Below are 22,454 nucleotides of genomic sequence, written 5' to 3'. Positions count from 1 at the left end.
CTGTGGCACACCACCTTGATCCATGGAGGAAGCAGTAAAAGAAACTGAGACTACACTTCTAATTGGATTGTTCCTTACTTTGAAATTATTCACTTAGTTGACTAATAATTCACTTATTAGTCAGGAGAGACTCCATTATTAAAGACATTTGCTTCCATTAAGGTATGCTTGCTGAAGAGGTTAATGTCCTATTTGCACATTGCCAAATGCCTGCTATAGGCTACTGCTCCTAGGGATGCTCTAACAAAGCTGCTCACATAAGCACTCCTCAACCTTATTCAGTCAAAATGAATAAGGCTGGCAAACACCTACCGTTTAAAGTAACCCACTTGTGGAAGGAAGAAAAGGCAATACTAAGGATTACAAAGCAATTTCCTCCCTTCCACTACACATACCACAAATAATAAATTACTACTGTAATACTAGAGACAACATTTCTTAAAAAAAAACAAGGAATATGTTGGCTTAAGCAGAACTATGCATTTTTTTCTATACACACACAAAAACAGGCTCACTGTGGACAGCTTGAAGAACTGATTTGGAAGGCTTGAAGGAAGAGGTGGCTGTTATTTTTTTTTTATTTAGACAAGGTTAAGGGGCCAAGTGTCTCAAGTGTTCATGAAAGCCTTAGCAGGGCAAAGTACTACTGGCTTTTTTTTTTTTTCCTATCAGGCTCTGTTAATTTGGAAGTGCAATTGCAAAGGGAGAAGAATCTGAAGGTCTGAACCCTCAAATCAAAACTCAAACCTGCCAAGAAGAGGTAAAGGGTACTGAGCTGTAATTCCACCACCACACAAAATTGGTGCAAGTCAGCACTGCAGCCAGAAGCAATGGCATCAGCCTCTCCCTGGACACCTCTGCTGGTGCAGGAGGTGGTGTACACACCGTGTAGCTGCTCAGTCAATCCACTCAAGTAACTGAGCCAGACTAAAATGAGTTCTCAGAAAAAGCCTCAATCATTTACTCCATCTGTTTTATGACTTCTTTATAAACATTCATGTTAACACAAGGGAGGGGCGGGTGAGGAAGCAGCAGCCAGGGCAAGGTTGCTTCCTTCCACAGCACCACTGGTTTGTTCTGCTCCCCATATTAAGGCTTTAGACTGCTACTTTGAAGAGAAATCTCAATTATTCAGCTGTGGGGCTGTGAATAGAGAGAACAGCACTTTATTTAAGCTGCTGCTTTGAACATTCATGGTAAAAGTTCAGCCACTGAAAACATTTACTTCAAAAGTAAAATGCTGAGTTGGCTTGACACATCCTGCTAAAACACAGGGAAAACTACAAGTTTCAAGAACTTCAGCTGGCAGACTGTCAAGTCAAAGAAAAATAATGATATTTTGCCATTGTTCCAACCTGAAAGTAAGAAGTAATCTTCTCCCCCTCCTTGGTGCAGATTCACAATGAGCAAAAAGCAGACTTAGCTTGGATAGCTGGTGTTCTGCCAGTTTCTTTCCAAGCAGCTACATATTGGTAACTTCAGTTCAAAAATATTGTTCCAAGATATTTTGAACAGTGGGATACATCCTTGTACCCCCTACTAGGCTTTGGGTTTCAAAAAGGACAATGTCAGGACTATGTGTATTCACGTGTTAGATTAGAAAATCCTGAATAGTTACCATCCATTTCTTTTCTTTTCAGAAAAACTAAAGTCCCTGAAACAGAAAAAACATCAATGGAATAATGGAACGTGAACAACACTGAACCAAAAATAGACAGTTGTTTCTGAAGTACTCCTTTCCCTGCACTTACATGAGTCTAGTGGATAATAATACAACCATCATGAACAAAGCTATCATTTCTAATTATATAAGGATCATGGAACTACACATAGCAAGCATAAGTTGCAGATATTAATACAGAAGTAACGTTATATGATCTACTGAGAACTCCATGTACTGGTAGGTTTCTACGGTAGAAGCTCTGGAAATTCAAGACAACCATGCATATTAATTGCAAGTAAAGACACCCTCAAATCATGTAGGCAGTATCCTGATGGGCACTCATAACATGTAAATCCACACAAACAAGACTGAACAGAAGCGGTTTCCTTTAAATTGCCTCCACACACCCTAAGTAGGCAACTCATAACTTCACCTTATTTGAAAAAGAAAAAAACATTAAGTTAGCAAAGTAAAGTACCTGCTATAGAAGAGAACTCTAGGTGACTTGCTGAAATAATGTTTTCTGTACTGCTATGTTTAACTCTCCTCAAAAAGAAGCTGCCAATTTACTTTTTTTTTTAAATTCATGTGGGCCGAATAAATGTTTCCAGTCAGTGTTCAAGTACAGTACAGTGGCAGCCCTTTTGATGACCTCTGTAAAAGCCGTAAGTACTGAAAAAAGTTATGGAGCTCTTCCCTAGCAGGGCAGGATTTGTTTCTACTTTCATGAACGCTAACGAAGCGTATCTTTCTCTTACCAAGTTCTAAAATATACATAGGTCTCAAATTGATATAAAGAGTGATCTAATGGTTATTTGTATGTAATTTCTGGGAGTTCTGAGTTAAGGAAACACATACCTTAATAGCTATGCCTCACTAGAAGCAAAGCAAATTGGAAGCAAAGTTGAAAAGATAGGTCAATCATATCCCACATCCTTGACCAGCTCAGTGGAAACATCCAATATAAGGTATTTTGTAAACAGAGCACTGAATTCAACTGCAAAATGATTATTTTGCAAACAGCTAGTTCCTCTGCTTCTGGGATCAATTTATATTATTTTAACAGTCTTATTTCTTCTCGCTTGATACCCTACATTTTTCAAAACATCAACAGCCTGCCTAATGCCCCTCCCTCCCTTATCCCCCAATCAGCTTACACTATCTCCTTTACACATAGAACTCTTCTCATGCACCCAGCTACTTCCCATGTTTCTATTCTATCTGACCAAGAAAAAGTTCATATTTTCCAATATAAAACTGACACCTCTTAAAATTGATAAAAGGAAAGTTCTACTTGCCTCTCTCTAGTGAAGTATCTACAATGGTGGCTACATAAGGAAAAATGAGTATTTTCCTCATTATTCATTCAATTTGCAAGACGTTAAAAAACCACACCTTTTTTTCAAATTTGAGTGAAATGGACCCAAAAGTTCAAAGTTTCTAGAATGACAACTGAGGAGTGACAGCTTAAGCTGTGATTTCTCTGGAACTGCAATTAGAGAACTCAGTGTTAACCTGAAGATTAAATACTGCTACATGCACTTTATTAATGATCTCTTGCACTGTGAGTGGCTCAGTTCATAAATTTGCCATTTCTATGGAAATAAAAAGCCTATTGAGGTTTTATGGATAGTATCTGCATTTTGTGTTCACTGCTAACATTACTGGAGCAAAACACTTGATAGGAGCAAGGTCATGCACACATGTAAAAGACAAGAAAACTCAGGAAAATTCCACAACTGAAAATCAGCTTCTCTTTGCAGCAACAAAAATGACTTGAAATGTTTAAAAATATCAAACACTAAATTGCAATCTAAAGGACTACTATATTAAAGGATGACCTGTGAATTGGTCAAGCTTTCTTGTGCCACTGCAATACTGAAGAGTGATTGAACTTCAAGCTACTGGAAAGAAAACTGCTGGACCAGCCTGGTGTCATACACAGCTACAGCTACGCTCTGCATCAAATAAAAGATGGCCTGGGATGGACAGTTCTGACAGCATCCACAAATTTATAAAGTGACCTTCATAATGACTTAACTCCCAACTTGCACTCTTTCATGGGAGAAGTTTGACAAGTAAACCTTACCACCGTAGCACCCCCGGCAATCTTAGATCAGTTTCTGTATAAAACACATTTTCATAAACTAGAAGCATATTTGACTAACTGCAGAACGAGACCAGAGGATTTAACCTGCAAAGTATTTGGCAAGCAAAGAGTTAAAACCCTGTCTAAGACTACCCCACAGCTGCTGTCAGCAGTCAGGCTTGTCAAGAGAAGCTCTGGGCTGTCTTGACAAGACTAATTGGCAGCAAGCACCTGGTTCCCCAGGCTGAGCCGGGGTAGGTAAAAGAATACAAACCCTGCAAAGAAGAAGGAGAAGGAGCTGGAAGGCTGCCAGTAAGTCTAGCCTGTTTCATGTTTTCACTTTGATCCACAGGCAACTTTGTCCTAGACTATACCCTGTTAGACCTATCAGAAACATTTTTCTGCAGATTTCCAGCTGAAAGGAACCCATGATTTATGGTTCTGTACCTGTGAGCTCTGCCACTGAGGGCCCACCAAGCCTTGCTGTGCACGGTCTCACTGCGGTACAGCCAACTGCAACAGCAACACTATTATTAAATTGCAGTGGAACCAAAATTTTGGTTTTCAAATGCCACCAAAAATTAGCTTAAGGGCGTTATTATAACTTTAAAATTATTGGCTAATATGCCAGATAATCAAAACTAAGAATGTCCTGGATATTTTGTATATTGGACATACAAAGCATGAGCAACGACAGCTTACGATACATAGCAAATTACAGCAAGGGAGGGGGGGAGGAGTAAATAAAACAACAAACCAAACATTCTGGAAACTAACTAAAAGTGGGCTACAGAGGAATTTTAAGTGGGACTTCCAGAAGTGTGAAAAGACACTTAAAACATATTTTGACCTCTACTAGAAATCATGATTTCACTGTATTTGAAGCTTTCTGAAATTTTACCCCTTGTTTTCTTGCAACACTAAAATTCAAGTAAAAAAAAATTAAAGCATTAGCCTTGCAGGTTCAGCTCCTGAGGTAGGGAGATTTTTCTTAGGAGTAAAGGAAAAAAATACATCAGTTTCTTAGCTTAGGAGAGTTTTATATATTATGGAATCAGCTAATGTATAATTATATATACACAAAGATAAAAAAAATATATAAATGACATCAATATACTTCAGATTTTTATTTTTGTGTGAGACAGTATATAGTCAGAAGTCAGAACAAAATTTCTTGAAAGGAAAGCACTCAGCAGACACTTTATGCCTCTGCCAAGCTTCACGTTTTAGGCATTTTACTTTCAGTTTGCTAGTCAAGAATTCTAACAATGTACAGTAGCACCAATATTTCCGTAACTTCAATAACTGGAGACTTATAAGTGTTAAAAGGCAAAGTCAGTACTTGTACACAGTCTCTCTATGAAAGATGTTTCAATCAATAAGCGTCAATGCATAATTATGGTGTTTGTAAAAACGGGAGATTGTAAGGGAGCCGCTTGACAGTCAAACCACTGGTATGACTCGAACAAACTCAGCCCAAGAGCCATGGAGTGTGTTCCTCTGCTTTTAATTGAACACATTATGTAACAATTGCACCGTTCCTTTAACTGGTAGTGATGTTACTAATATAAAGTATCCATTAGCAATCTTTAAAAAGAAAAAGCTCAGGGTAATGAGATTGTAAATTACTAAATTTAGAGTTACTGTTCTAACAATAACAAAAAGGTTTCTTATAGTGACAGCACAGTAAAGGATTCAGCTCTTCACAAAACCTGCTCTCCTTTTGTATTCTGCATCTTTACACAAAGAAGACTCATGAGTAAATTTATAGGCTCTCTTGGTCTCTACTTATGAGCAAGGAGACTTAGGTGTTTTTAAATTTAAAAAAACAAAGTAACAATTTTATTGTGTCACGCAAAACCGGAATGCCCACAATTCAAAACATAGTATCAGAATGTACCATAAAAGCTTCAAGCAAAAAATCTAACTCTTCACATTGGCAACAATGTAACACTATGACTATATGCACAGGGTTTGAATTAGTGAGACTGAACTATCATTGACAAAAAAATCAGGTCTGTCTTTCTTCTTAAGAGCATCTATTGCCTCAGTCCATTCCAACTGAGGTGTTAACCACATTACTATGTTGCTATCTTAACTTTAGGGACCTGAATCCTATTCCACAGTAAGAAGCAAAGGAAGTGATGCTTTTTGACAAGATGTAGCTACATCTTCCTCCTGGGCCTTACATAATGCAGTCAGTTACATCAAAATTATTTGAATGAAAAGCTTATCCTAGCAAAAAACCACCTCTGTATTTTAAGTAAGTGAGCCCCCACAGGATGAGATTTTTTTAAGAAAAATGTACGTGTTTGGCTAGCTCCTAAATTCTTCTGAAAATAGAATATATAAATGCTTTGCCTTTTCATCTATCTAATCCTAAAGCTGACTCCAGTTTTCACTAAAGATTGGCGCACCAACTGAGTCATAAACCAATAAACCACTGGTTAGCTAATGTGCATCCCTATTAATCAACAGGAAAATGGCTTATCTGAAAAAGGCAACTCATTAACCTGTGATGCCATGCTAATACCCATAACAGCTCATTCATATTAGAATGTTGCCAAGTATTTATGGACTCCTGTCTGATATGGATAAATATATTATAGGCTGCAGGAACTGCAAACAAATGAAGTAAAGGAACAGAAGAAAAAGAAGAATCTTTACAACAGCACTACCAGCCGCAGGATAAAACTAATCATACTCTTTTGCCCTTAGTCAGGTCTATGAAAGCAGAGATTCAGTTGTATGTATGGGTTAAGAGACTGCATTTTGCACAAAAAGAGTTTGCAGTATCACATAAAACTGAGCAAACTTAAATCACACAATGATTAGTGGGTGACAAACTTGTGCAAGAGCAGGTATTTAAAACCAACCAAACAAAAAACCCCCACAAAATCCCCCAACCCACCACAAAAAACTGAACCCCAAAATACAAGGGTGACAAACTAAGTGATCAATACCATCTCAAGCATCAGCTTGAGATGATAATTTACCATTTCCTGCATGAAAGGAACAGAAGAATATAGTTCTTTCTAGGTTGTTTCTCATTAACAGAATTTAGCCATATACAGGGCACCCAAAGTGTGATAGTCCATGATAACTAACCTACCATTGCTTTGCTGCTATTAAAAGGGATGTTCCTTCTTACCTCCCACCCCTTTGCATCACGTCGAACATTCATCTGACCTCTATTTTGACTATAAGCTAATAAACAGAAGCACCAGACACTCAAGCAGCCCTTCAGCTAGGAAAAAGCAGCCAGAAGAGACAAGTGACATCATAAGGGTCGGAGAAGCTCCAGGGTCTTATGCAAACAGAGAAAGGAAGAACTCTCTCCACCAGCAGTAGTGAGCTGTTAACACTGGTTTACCCATTTCTGTGAAACCCCACAGCTTAATGTTAAACCAGATTCTCTTTATACCACGAAACACATTTTATTAACACAGGCTGCCCAGGGAGGTTGTGGAGTCCCCTTCTCTGGAGATTTTCAAGACCTGCCTGGATGCAGTGCTGAGTAATGTGCTATAAGCAATCCTGCTTTGGCAGGGGAGTTGGACTAGGTGATCTCTAGAAGGTCCCTTCCAACTTCAACAATTCTGTGAAAGTCATGATTGTGCAGCAAAAACATAAAATGCAGACTTGAGACTAGAAAAATACTGTAAATTTCAGAAGATCCAGGAGCCATAACACTCTTATCAGGAAAAATGATTAGCATAAAAACACAAGAACTGTTCCTCTTCATTTTTTCAAAGATGATTCAACTGCTACTTAAAATACCAGACAATCTACATAAACATTTTCAGGAAGACAGGGACAACTTGATTAATCAATGAAATCAGGAAGCTATGATCCTTAAGTATCATCCATGATGAAAAAAAAATTTGATTCTTGATGTAGAAATACTAAGTTTCTCCCATTAAGAGACATGCGGCAATTTCCACATCTTGCTACTGTCACATAGCAGCCAGGAATTCCTGATGGAAAACACACACAGTGATTGCAAGAATGAGAATTCCAAATTCTCATTCATAGAGGAAAACTAAGACATTTTCTTGAGATACCCATGACCCAAGCCAGAGCTTGAGCACACCCCAAGCCCTTAGATAAAGCTGAAGGGTCTGAATAACTAAAACCAGTTGTGCAACTCCAGACAGATCTCAAACTCTTCTGCTATAGATTGTATAGTCTAACAGTCAGATGGGGGGAAGGAGGAAAACATCAGAGAACACTGTCTAATGTTTGAGCACACGTAAGACTGCAAATTTCTGTTAACACTGGCATCAGTGGCACATACACATATAGCACTAATCTGTAGGTAAGCTAAAACCCATCACGATTCGAAGGAAAATTAATATTTACCTTCAAAAGCATTCTGATAACCAACCAGACTGGAACATCTTTCAGCAAAATCTCTCTCATATACTGAACGGATGCGGAAAGAAACCTGCTCAACCAGGTACTAACTTACTGGGAAGTTCATGTTGCTGCAGAGGGCTCTGATGCTGGTTCAGAGGAAGAACCGCAATAAATCTCAGTGAAGGTTATCTTACACAACTTCAAGTGGCTGCATAATTGACATGGATTTTGCTACAGGGAAAACACATTTTTAAAAGGGTACTTAAAGCTGTACAGTGTCAACAGGCAAGGCCATCTTTCTTATAGCTTGAACTAGCCATCTCAAAAGCAGCACAGAAATTCAGCCTACTTGGTGGGCTTAAAGTTTTCCCAATAAGAGGGACATGCCTTTGAAAACATTTTTTCCCCCCCTTTTTTTTTCTATTTTTAACAATTATTTATTACCATCACCCAATGCTTCCCATTATCAGTCCATGTTCAGTGGCTTTCTCATTTGGTCTGAATTTTACAGGCCTGGCAGTTACCTAAAATAGTTCCTTGAAGTTGTAGGAAAAACGTCCAAGAAGTTGTATTTCATCTGTATTTTCTTAAAAAAAAAAAAAAAAAACACCAAAAAAAACCAACCACCATCTCCTCTTATAAACTCAGGAAGTGTGTGGAAGATCTTCTGCTATGCTTATAGCAGTACAGCCAAACAGTTTGGAACTCCTGAAGGAAAAAAACCCCTTTAGGTTCATTATCTCAGTAGTCTTCCCAGATTTTATTTATTATTTAAGGTCTCTAAAGAATCAGATTGAGCATTTCTGGATCACAGTCACAGCAGCCAGTACTGACCAAAAGCGTATACCGTACTAATATGAAGTGACTGTGTAGGCTTCCTACAGCCCAGTTAAATGTTAGTATGAAAAGTGGCATCTTTGTTATGCTCAAAACTAACATATTTGTTTGCATACAGAAGTTGTCAAGCTTTAGCCGAGGATGGATCTCTCATCTTCTCTAAAATAAGTTTTCACAGAGTCAAGAGTACAGGTGTTGGTAGGAGTCTAGAGGTACTAGGGAGCTGACGGGACAAGAAAGTAGGAGGAACGAGAGCATGATTCTGGAGCTGACACGTGCCAGGGCTGTCTCACAGAGATTTTCCACCTGGCTTTGTACCCTAAGACCGCTCCTCAACCCCTTAATTAACGTGGAACAATTCTGGTTCTCAGGTTCTGCACAGCTCACTGCAGTCCAGAGATGCACTTGAAAGAAAAATCCTTCTGAGCACACAGAGTGCAGACAGTCTCCAGGGAATTCCACAAAGAAACGCTGCCGTGTCCAGATCACAAATTTTCAAAAGATAATTGGCTCAATTTTGGCAGATTTTCATACAAAATGTAAACATTAGAGCTCAGCCAGAGGTCATCCACTGACAAATTTCAAGTAGATGTTCCAGTTCAGAGATGCACTACAATATTTCAAAGAAAAGACTGCCATAAAAAAATGTCACTGACAATTATTCTAGTTTTGTTTCTGAAAACAGATGGAAGAATTTTGGCTGAAAGCTTTAAACAAAACAAGGCATAAAGTATTTCAGCCCAAGATTAGAGTTGAGCAAAGTTAAAAACAACTGAATATAGCATCTCTTAGAAATTTTCTAACACCTCCTATTATCTATGGAGGTAAGAGATGAAGGAAGAACAGGAGTGGGAACAATGACTCATGTGTGAACTCCCATTCTCACCTATGCAGCAACACACTTCACTACAGAGGTTTACAGCTGCGCAACAAAATAGGAGACTTTGTCAATGACACAGAATCACAACTACTCAAATTGTCCATTAAGAGTTTGCAAGATGGGTGAACAACTAGATACTCTCCAAGTTATTTGTGGACAATGTCAGGCTCAGTGAAATGAGAGAGCAGGATGATCCAGCAAACACAAATAAAACATAAAACTATCTTCCTCTCTAAAAATTCCAACTATTTGTTTACTCATTGATATCAGGTAACATTAACAGTCTATGCCATCTTGTTTTTTCCAGAAAACATTGTGCAAAAGGCAAATCAGAGTGACCTTTGCAAACCTCAGAGATACTATGCTGAATTAGAAGACTTAACAGCCTTGATCTTGTATAATGGTATACTCCATCCTAAGAGTACTGAGTGGAGGCAGCAAACAAGAAAGCAAAGCAACGTGGACATACATAGAAGACAATATTCTCTGAAATTATTACAGAAAATGGAGAACTTAGACCCAAAGGACACAGGAGCCAAGATAAGACCCCTCCTAGTCTGTAGAGGGGAAAAACCCACCTTAACAGTAAGAAAACACAATGACCACAAGATGTTTTTCTTCACTTCTGACTCTCTTCCAAGCAGTCCTGGACATCCTATTTCACCTCAAATAATACAAATAAATACAGAAACAGTCATGGTCACTAACTCATTACTTCCAGTTACTATTGCTCAACTTCCACTATGGGCAATTTAAAGCTATCTGAAGTATCATGAGAAGACCACTACACACAGTCAGCCTAAAATTGGAATGTTTGGAATATAGCTACACCTGGTCCTAAATTGCACCTTTGTCCAAATACTGGTTCTTTGTTGTTGAGGTTTTTGTTTGTTTTGGAGATGTTTCCCCAACAGATTTCCCCCTACAACAGATTTCCATGGTCATATATTCCTTCTACCTGATGGCAGGGGAGAAGGATGCAAAAGCAGCAATAACTGACAGCATCATTGTTGGCACTATGGTACAGCCCATGAACCCCACACAAGTTTGGTCTCACCACCACCAGAGGTTGAGCTACTACTGTCATGCTGCAAGTTTCCGCCCTGCACGCTCCACACACATAAAACTTGATTTCACCTCCTTCTCCTCCCTCTCTAAACAAACCACTCCTTTCTATGCTGCTCCTCATCAAGAAGGCTAAAGTATATCTTTTTTTCTGTGCACTTCCGTACAATAACCAAAATAGATAGTTTAGTTCTATCTACTTAATTCCTGCGTGTATAGGATAGGTGTGCTTGCAAAGCCTTTTGAATAGCAGTTTTCTACAAACATTTGAGGCCCAGGCTTAGCATAAAGGCATTTAAATATCTATGCTGCCTTGGATGTTGAAGTACAATCACTTCCATTTAGAGCTAAACACATGGTTCAAACTCCAAAAATCAGTAAAAAGATTATAAAATACACACGCAAAGCTAAATGAGTAGGAAATCCAGAGGCACCGGATTCATCTACGCTTAAGGGATTTGCAAATGGTGCTTTTTCAGTAGGCCTACCTTGGAAGATTTTGTAACAGAGCAGTAACTTTGTAACACAGACATTCTTTTCCTGATTTCACTTCCATCACTATCCCAAATTAAAGACCAGCATTTTTGACAACACAGCTGTATCTGTAACACCACCACCATTAACTCCTGCTCTACACAAACCATGAGGGTTTCTGACAGCACAGTAATGACAACTAAGATCAAGACTACTTTTCCATATTAATAACACCCCACTACATTTGCAAAGTGTTTCCCTCCAGATCATTCCTCATACCACTACTACAGTGCTTTTACAAAAGAAAAGGGCATAGGAAAACTTAAAGTGACTAATGAAACTGCCGAACTAAAATACCCTTTGGAAGAGAGGCATCAGCTGAATACTGTCATGCACTATTCAACAACTGAAGTACATCATCCTGCTGCCACAGAGCACCACTGTTGCCTCCTCAGCCCCTCCAGAACATTAAAGCAGCACACATACACCAGCAAGGTAGAAGAGAAGAAATTCTGTTAGGTAAGGTGTCAGCATATCCTTAAATCAAACTCTGTTAACTTACTGTCCCCTCTGAATTCAGAGTAACTTGAAGAAAGGCAGAGTACCATGCTTTAGAGATGATAACCCCATCTTGGAGGCAGCAGGCTTTAAAAATGCCTTGTTTCTAGGAGTAAAAATTAGAAAACTTGCACAAAATTGCGATCTCTTTTACAAGAAGGCCATACCCCTATAACTTTCTCATTAAATTAAACCAGTTTTATACTTCCTTGAGCAACAGCTCACAGTAGATCTACAAATTACCTACGTAACAGAGTTTTGAAAACCTTACTAGCACCAACTCCTATGTTTGCCTTTGGCACAAAAAAGTTTGACTCATTTTTATGTTCAATTAATCCACAGTCACATTCTTCATAGAAAGACTGCTGGAAAAACTCAACTTGCTGGAAACAGTAACTATTATTACTGACCCTCTTCAAGTCAGCCAAAATTAAATTGCAAAGTAGATTTTTTGGCATTCGAGCTATAATTTAACGATACAAAGAAAAGCAAGTCTGTGAGTAACAGAAGAAATGAAGCCCAACATTTGTGAGAACTCAGAAAATGAGATACAAGTGGTGAGTTACAGGAAAAAATTGAGAACTGACCCTGAACAAGATTAGCCTCTTTCTATATTTCTGCTGCATACCAAAAAGGGCAAAACTATTTCTGTGCATATTTCTGCTGAATCAAACTTTCATCAAACAAAGTATTAAGAAAGATGAAAACAATTTTATCAAATTTTGTAACATGTGACATGGTTTAGTGATGGTTGTTTTGTTGTTTGTTTTTTTTTAATCAGAGTTAGGTTGATGGTTGGAATAGATGATCTTCAAGGCCCTTCCAGCCTAGACAATTCTATGATTCTATGACAATGAACAAATTGTATACCACAGCTGTATGGCATTTTGTATCCTTACACAACAATATTCTATTTTCTCCACAATTTTCACATTTGCTTTACTCACTGTTCTCTGGGATTATAAGGAAAGAAAAAAAATAATCTTAGTGCCTCTGTATTTCTCCGGAAAATAGAAAATGCCATTGCAGATATCCCGTTAAGAAACTTGTGTGAAATTATACGTGCCTCTGCCAATGAAACTGGCAAATTGAGACCCTTTTCACTTATTACAGGCTTTAAAACAAATACAAGGATGACATTTCTCAACCATGCATAGATATACTATTAGTATGCCATGTTAACTTTACTAGCATCAAGACGATTGGCTTATCGTGGTACAAAATTGATTCATCTCTCATATTTGACTAAATTTAAAAAAAATATTATACAATTCATGGGGTATGTAGATCTTTTGCAGTCTTTGTTTCTACTGCTACACAGTCAAAATAGTGAATTATTTGTATAACTGAAACAAAAGGCGATTTCGTAACATGGTAGTTTTTGAGCCTATACACAAGAACTTACAGGACTAAGACCAAAGTCATTTATGCGTCAAGAACCATTTACAAAATAGGTATAACTGCAAATCTTCATCTTATCTACTGTCATCTATGTTGCTCAAGAAGAGTATTTTTTACCCAAATAAACCAACTATATTGCTGAAAACAGGGCTGCAAAGTTCCTCTGGAGCTCACTACCAACAAGGATGTCCAAATATCAGTTAAGTATAGACATCCCTGAAAAAGTAAACTGATGACACATTACTACGCTAATTTTTTCCATTCTTAAAAACCTGACCAAAAGTAGTTGCAAAAAAAAAAAACCAAACAGCATTCACCAAAAAAAATACAGCAGTGATCAACAGATGTGGGGAAGGGACGAACCAAACCATGCACATAAGCAGTGAGATTTCACACTTTCAGACCACTTTAAAGTTAGCCCCTAGAAGCTGGCTTCTAGACCTAGCCCTGGAAACAAGTATAAGTTTAATCAACAAAAAGTCAGTTTTGTCTGATTTATATACATTTCTATGATCTACAGCAGAACAAAATATTTTTCCAAAACCATATGCCATACTAAATCTAAGTCCATACCTTAATCTAAAATACAAGAAGATTACTCCTAGTTCTTAAGACACAAATTGCTCTACTGGTCTGGACCTTCAGGGCCTTAACCTCATTTATTCTGTTCACAACTGTTCGACAAATATCAAACTAAAAAACTTGTTCAATGCAGTGATAATCAGTCATCCACATAAGCAACTCGAGTTATAGATGAATGTAATTACTTGATAGTTTTGAATTTTAGTCACATTCCTTCTGACAAAAACACTGAAAATCCTTTAACAGATGCTTCATTCCCAAAGGACTTTGACAGAACAAAACCATGTCACATGCATATAAGGACTAACAGTTCTACCAACAAAAATGCTAAATCCTCTAACAGATGCTTCAGACCCCAAGGAATTTGAGAGAACAAAACCATATCATCTGCACGTGAGAACTGACACTGGTCAACCCAGACTCTTAAGGCAAAGCAGTTTTCTCACTTCTCTTAGCAGAACTGTATCAGCATTATAAAAATTAAAACTTCTGACAGATTCCCAGATTTTCTCTTCTAAGTTCCAGTAAAAGGAGACAGTGGATCAACAGGTCAAAGACTCCTTGTATTTATTCAAATAAATTTTGCCAGAATACAATTCAATGGGCAATAAAAATATCTCTAGAATATAGACTACCGTGTGGATTTATAGAACTTGCAAACATTATAATTGAAACAAGAACGCATCATAGAAGACCATAAAAGAAGTTATTCTAGAATTGTTACACTGGACAACTAATTGCTAAGTCATCTTTATAATTAAGAACAAAAAAGAATTTTCATCCTCAAAGCAAACTGGAATTAGAAACTCAGTATTTCTACAATTTTACCAGTGCACAATACATTAAGTTTCCAGAATAAATGTAGATTTATCCAAAAATCCATTTCAAACATTCTCTTCTAAAGATATCTACGTCATCAAAAGAAACCAACAATCACAATGTCATAATCCAAGCTGGGACAGAATTATCTCAATTGCCAAACCAGACCATAAACTAATAATGTCAGCAAATACTAACATGTAGACAAAGCACTCCTGAAATACAGTAATGGGACAGAACATAAGAATAGCCCAGACCATCAAAGGGTGCACCTAGTAAAAAACCTGCCCGGCCAACACACGTGGCTCAGGAAAGAATACAAGAACCAGTGAACTATTTATTCCCGCATCCTTGATATCATCTCCCAGAGTCAGTAGTTTGCAGTTCAGGGCCTTAAACCCAGAGGTAGTACCTTTGTACTCTCCAAGATTCTATTAACAGAAATTTTGATCTCATAATCTTTATCTAAATTATTACATAGAGTTTTGTCTTATATCTGTAACAACCAGATGCCTTGTCAAATTTCTTGCTTCCATAAATAAGGCATCCAGACCTTAAGGACAGTAATTATGAGGAACTTCTTGAGTAAATAAACCACATATATTATTGAAGATAAAGCTGGTCTGATATTGAAACTTTAAATCCAATTTATATGTAACTCTACTCAGCATTGTAACTATCTGCATTAAGGTCTTGACTTATTATTAATAAACAAATAAAGTAAAATCAAAGCAGACCATGTTTGTTGCCAAAGTTTTAAAGAATGTCAAATGTCCAAATAAGTTAAGCTGCTAGGGAGAACTTGCAGAAATACCTGGTGAGATTTTGACAACAGAAACTTTGCTCACTGGATGCAAGAGATCCTTCTTACATTAAGGATGTGGTTTGATGAGACAGACTTAAAAGAGAACAAGACACTGCAGTTTGAAGGGACAGCACACCACCATCACCCCTCTGCACCCCCTGGCTCCATCACACACCCCAGCCTACTCTCCTAGGCCAACACCAGCACCCAGCTGGTCTCCCTGGCAAGTCAGTATCCCTCAACAAGCCATTATCAACTAACCCAGAAAAGAAAGGAGAACACCTTGGATTAAATGAACTGGTTGAATAAAAAAAAAAATCAAGAAACTGTGTCAAAGAATCTGGGGACTTCAAGCGCGTAATAATGTGGGTACAATTTAGGACAGGTCAGACAACAGCTTTATTAACTACGATCACAGTGAGAGAAGACTGACAGCATCTCTTTGATCAGAGACCAAACCCGTATACTATTTCGGAAAAAGGAAAGAAAAAGCAATCACTTCAATGCTAACAAAGCCAAGTACCCATCCCTGCGAGGGATGGACTCCTTAAATCCCTTGCTAAACAACCACAACTCTAAGGAGGACACAAGCAGTAAATAACATGACAATATGTAGAGATGTCTCTTGCTGGAGCCTATAGAAGTGGCACACCCAGAATTACCCTAGCTCAGAAGTTGGGAGTTGGAAACAATCACAGACTGCTACCTTTTAGTTGAAAGGAATGTTCTCTTAGTGAAGATAACCTATCAATCTTAAGTATTAATAATTTTATCACCACAACTGTTTGGCAGCTTAAAAATGCATAGTTATTTTCCTCTTTCGTGCCATGAGTAAGACCAATGAATGATAAATGAAATCTAACAAATCTAAAATACTGCAAGACACAAGCAAATAAAAATTTTAACTTATTGAGCAAGTTTTAAATAAAAAAAACTTTTTTCGATAAAATTGTTGGTTTGACTACTCATCCAGCACATCTGAAGTAATAAACTACAAACCAATTTTAAAATACTATTTATATATTTAATTGAATTCCACTTTCTATCCAAGTGAGGTTTAACATATGTTTTAAAAAAAAGTATGCAATTCACCATTCCCCAACAGAAATGTGAAAATGAAAGATCTAAGAAAACAAAGCACCAACTAAGCAGTATAAGTGTTTAACCAAATCTACCACACCAAGATTCCAGTCAACTGAAGAGTAAAGATAATTTGCAGTCTAAAATTAATTCACTTTATCCATATGCTACTTCAAAAGAGTAAGAGACCTCTTGCTGCACTAGTGGAATGATTAAAATACTTCCTTCTTCACAGAGGCCAAATGTAAGAGCTCTCCAAAACCATAGTTCAGTATTGGGTACTTTTTCCACAGGCAATAAATCAGACTCTGCTGCACAGGCCTTACTGCAAAACCAAAACCCTAAGGTACAGAGGCAGAGTATATAGTTATATATATAAAAGCTGATGTACCTAAGCAGACAGAATTCAAGGTATCAGAAGTTTGAGACATTTTGGATATGGAAGTCTGGTGTTCAAGTTCTCTTTGAGTAACACTTGCAGGTCTGCCCTATAAACATGTTCATCCTTAGCTAGCCAAGTTCCATGAACAAAATTAAGTCAAACTGGCATAAGAACCACTAGAACCTAAGTTCTCGTTATTTAAAGCCAAATATTCTAAGATATTATCTCAATCTGTTTTTATCACAATCTTGATCAAGCCTAATTCATTCAACTGTAATCCTTGAGTCTCCACTAGCCTAATGGAAATATGTAAAAGGTGCCAAGTGCCAGACTTTTTTATCCCAGAATTACAATTCTTAATCCTGTGATTGACATTTGGGCCCCGAGCAATGAGGCCCAAATGATTTCACCCGGGAGCCAGGCTGACTGTTAAATTACAATCAGAATTCATTCTGCTGAGGAGGAACAAAAATGTTACAAGATTTAGTATTGCAGAAAAACGATTTTTGATTGTTTTTACTGTACTTAAATTTTTAAGCAATCTTTCAATTTTCACCTCTGTATATATAGTCCAATCAGAAATCACTGAAGCACTTCCAAACACTGTAAAAGCTTCTTTATGCCTGTAAGAAACTGGTACTCACCACAAGTATTGCAATATGTACTGCAACACAACAATATTCTAAGAATGCTCCATGCATCTTCAACAATAAAGAGAATATTTATTATAAAAACCTGGAATTTACAAAGAGACCTTATGCACTGCACGGAATTTTTTCTTATTCTGCTGCAGCAAAAAGAAAAGCAAATTCCTGACCTCTTTGATTCTTCAACTACTGTAGGGAACCAAACTTTCACAAGAAAGGACTACTGGTTTAAATACTTCAGCTGATAACATAGTACACAATCAAGTAGTATCCAGCTAGCCAAGAACACACCGTATAAGGCTACATAAAGAAAATACTTCAGAGTCCTCAAGAAGTATTACTTATCTGGGCAGCCTCCATCTCCCCCTCCTTCTTATCCCAATCTTTCAAAGATAGGCTTTAAATGTTTTGCAGCTGTCCAACAGTAACGCTGAAGAATTCAACAACCACAACTCTGTAAAAGCACAGGGTGAAAAGCAACTACCACGACATCCAGGAATTCAGGACCAGTTAGAGATCCAGAAAAGGTTCCTGATTGCAAACCTCTTTAACAAAATCTGGATAAGGTCCCAAGAGCAGATAAACCTGTAAAATTACTCTTTCTTCCTTCCAGATAATTCTTCAAATGAGTTTCTACCATATAAACTAGTGCAGACTATGCATAACTACACCGTGCTTTAGCCAACCTCTCTCACAGCCAAAAATATCAACCACCACCACTGCACACATTTTCTTACCGAGATTTTCAGAAGGTCTGCATAATCTTATAACCATGAAGTTAGTGAGCCATTTCATATTTCCTGAAACTAAACTGCACATTAGATGATTCACCAATTAGTGTATTCATGAAGCTTTAAAAAGCAATCAAAATTTCATTTTTGTTGAAAAATTTAACAGAGATGTCCAGCTGTATGCATGAAGAGAGCATGTGGGCTTTTCTCCTTTATTTAACTTAACTAACAGCTACGTTAGCTGGTGAAAAATATTCAGTGTGTCAGAGTTAATTTATAGAGCTGACAAAGTATAAGGGCTCCAGAAGGTATAGCATACATTTACTAAACTTTAAATACAATATTTTAACTAGATATAGCTCAAAGATTAAAATAAGCTGTCCAACAACCAAACCACACAAATACATTGCATTTCAGGGCACTTCTTATTCAATGGAGCAATGGCATGTTTGCTTCAAACTAGTGCATGGGTTAACAGTATCAGAAAAGTTGATAATCCTTCTGACCCCAAACCCCACGAACCAAAATGCATTTTTTAAAACTAGGTAGATATCTTCAGAAGACAACAGGCATCTCAATACAGTGCAGGCCCTCATCTGATGGAGGGGAGGCACTGTCTATTGCTCAACACAACCAAGCCTTGTGCCCTTAATGAAGCCTCTAGGCATAAATACCACAACATAATACTAAATGCTAATTTCCCCTTAAGGTTGAAGAAACTACCAAGCATAGCTCTTGGGGAAACAAAAGGCAAGGAAATCAGCCTAGAATAGAGAGCTCCTCAAGAACTACTAAACGAGCCAGCTTATTCCAATATTTTGAAATAGGAATCAATATTTTAGGAGTTTATGGTTAAGCCTTTACATCAAAGTTTTTTTCTTTTATTCTACAAAGTCAGGAATCTACATTTTAAGGAACAAAAAGGTATCCTGTTTAGATTCTACATTTGTTTTCACTATTTGTAACAGGAAATGAAACATCACCACTTTAAATCTTAAGAATAGAAAAACCCACTGTATGAAAGTTACATGGAGTCATCTGAATCCCATGAAGTATTTACCAAAAATCAAGCTATTTAGCAACAGGAGGCTATCACAGGACAAGGTGGTTTACAACTATTAACAGCAATCATCACTATCCTTTGATTAGACCAAAATACATCTCTTACTTAACTTTAAACATAATGAATGAGACCAGAAAAATGCATGTTATACCATCTGGGTTATCAGCCCATCAGCAAAACATATGAATTGCCACATCGAATCCAATGAAAAGTCATGTCTCTAGAACCTTCCCACAGTCACAGGTTTCACATGTTTCAAAGAAGATTAAAAAAACCCTTTCTAATAGAATACAGTTGATTTCTAATCCCTTCCATCTGCTCTCTCTTAGATGTACCTGCCACCATTAAAAGACCAATAGAAGAGAAACTCTAGATATTCCTTCAAGGACTAACCCAGCCATTTTTCCAATGCTCTCATACATATGAAGTCATGGCAAGCTTTTGCATGCTACACAGCTGTTTAAATTCACTAGTTGGTTGTATTGCTAAAGCAATTCTGAAACCAGAGTAGATGTAAGACATTTAGACCAAATGGAAAATCAGAACAGATTTCAGCAGCTCAGTCCATCAGGTCTCAAAATTATTTTGTTTTCTCTTTTTTTGCAGTTTGCTTTGGACTGAGAAAGAATGGAGCCTAGAACTAATTCACTCTGCCATAGTTATGTACAAAGCCCACAAAAAGACAGAATTGAATCTGTTCTGACACGGTCCCTATTGCTAAGGCTATTGCTTTGATACCAGGTCCAGCTGAGTATCTTGGTTTACATATTGACAACTGAATGAATTAGGAGGTTGTTAACATGGGAACTTCTTTCACTATCTCACTGTAGCAACCTCATCAACTGAGGACATTCAGGGTAACCAGGGTTATGTTCAGGCTGAGGGTAGCTTCACATTTTCAGCAGAAGACATTTACCAGCACAAACCTGCATGACACAAGATCTTGAGGTGTGTGAACCACACCTCGAGATTTCTACGGATGTAACACAATTTAACCACAGAATTGCCCTAATGCCATCTGCGTGCACCAGGGCCCATGAGAAATTTGAACTCAGAAGGAAAGTTATGAGATCTAAGTGAGCAAGACACACAGCATTTGGGGTCTATGATGTACACCACAGTCACTGCCTAGTGACACAGCCCCAACTTTCTTTCCTGAAATGGATTTATGAAAGGACATTCCATCCTCCTCGATAATTTGTTGGACTCAAAACTTCTGGCATGTATACATTACAATCTCAAAGTTGCACAAGTACACTTTGTGGGAAGGAATGAGACTAAAAGTTTTTTTTAAGAATACTGTATTTTGGAGTAACATCCCTAAACTGAAGTTAACCAGGTTTACATGAAAGGAAATTAGGAATTACACCCTCATTGTATAATAACAAAAATAAAAGCACATCTAGAAAGGTACTTCAAGACACTGAGTCTGTGAAGACCTTCACACTAATGGGTTCAGCAACTGAACAATCTTCTTCCAGTATTGGGTTTTAACTCATAAGATAGTAACAAAATTATTAAAGCGAAACTACTCTAAAGCTACATTTTAAATGATAACACACTTAAAACCTAGTAAAATATTTACTATGGTACTTGCAATGACAGAAGGGTCTCTTTTGCCATTCATCTAGAACACAAAAAAACCCAAAACCCCATGCCCTGAAGTGCAATTGCTCATCTCTAATAGAATTTTAAATTTAAAAAATAATTACACAAATTCTGTTAAAATACAGTAAAAAACAAATCAAGAAAACTGAATACTCAAATGTATTTGAAGCATTTCAAGTGTTAAGATATGCACAAAAATACAACTTAGTCTTCTGTAGAATATTTTAAAGCCAGGAAAAAACCTCCCAAGATTTCCACTCTCATCTCGATATCCCATGCACATTCTTAGTTCACCTGTCTTCTAAAGGAGGTAGATAAAATTAAAATGATATCCAGTCAACTTCCATGCAGATTTAAGGAAGATATTTATTTTTAAGTAAGGTTATATAAATGCAAGCTTCACTAATACTTTCCATTCACATCTTCTCCCTGCAAATAGTTCACTTAGGCCACATTTATGCCCAAAAAATTTTCATGTTACAAGGGCATACTGCACCAACAAAAGCACTCCTGAAGTTGTTGCAATTTACCAAAAAACATACATTTACCAAACTCACAAACTATACTGGAATTAGCTTCAGTGAGAAAGCGCTGTATTTGTCATAAGTGGGTTTGTGTGGCACGGTCAGGTATCACACCTCACAGGATGGGGTATCCCATATGAGGATCAGCCTACAATTTATAGCTTGCAATCACAGAAACATTGCAGAAAACTTCAGCAAGTTTTAGAGAAGAAAGGGGGGAGGAAGGGGAGGAGAGGGAAGCAGTCTGTAAGTATTTGGGGAATGGAAACATAACTATTGTACATGCTGTGTTCACGATCAGATGATACACAAACCTGATGAAACAAACATCTCAGACACACAAATGTATTCCATGGGGTTAAGCTATTGTAATACACTGCAAGTATTGGATTACAAAGTTAACAACAGCAGAAATAACACGATTTACTGCTTCTACAATTCCAAGAAACCATTCATAACTTGGAGTTAGATGCCCACAAGGACGACTCCCAAACTTCTGTGAGCGCTCAGGAGGGAAGCGGCCCGAGGCGTCAGGTACCACTCTGGGCAGAAGGGGTTAACAGCAGGTTGTGTGCCCCGAAGACTCATTTAGGGCAGCTTTGCAAGGGTGATTTCCATGTCGACAAACACGAACGCAAACCCATCTAGAGCAGACCGCCGGCCAAACCCCCCCTGCTCCCGCACCAGCTCCCAAATTCACCTGGAAGCCCCACAGCAGCCGCAGCCCGGGGCTGCCGTCCCGCCGGCCGCCCGCCCCCGGGGCACCCCCGACAGACCCCCTTGGGCTCCCGGCAACCCGACAGGGCTGCGGCGGGTTTAACCCCCAGCGCCCCGGGCTTGGCTGCGGACACCAGCCCCCGCCGCCCCCGCCTGCCTAAGGAGGGCGG

General features: G+C 38.0%; 1 protein-coding gene across 2 annotated transcripts in view; it reads right to left on the bottom strand.

Annotated features, from left to right (window-relative positions):
- SOCS5 (suppressor of cytokine signaling 5) overlaps nt 1-22,454 on the bottom strand; it is a 57,881-nt gene that overhangs the window by 10,050 nt on the left and 25,377 nt on the right. The window lies entirely within an intron of this gene.

Source organism: Calidris pugnax, unplaced genomic scaffold (assembly GCF_001431845.1).
Source record: "Calidris pugnax isolate Ruff unplaced genomic scaffold, ASM143184v1 scaffold24, whole genome shotgun sequence".
NCBI lineage: Eukaryota > Metazoa > Chordata > Aves > Charadriiformes > Scolopacidae > Calidris > Calidris pugnax.
Note: the sequence above shows the minus strand (reverse complement) of the source record. Positions and strands in the feature narration are given on the sequence as shown.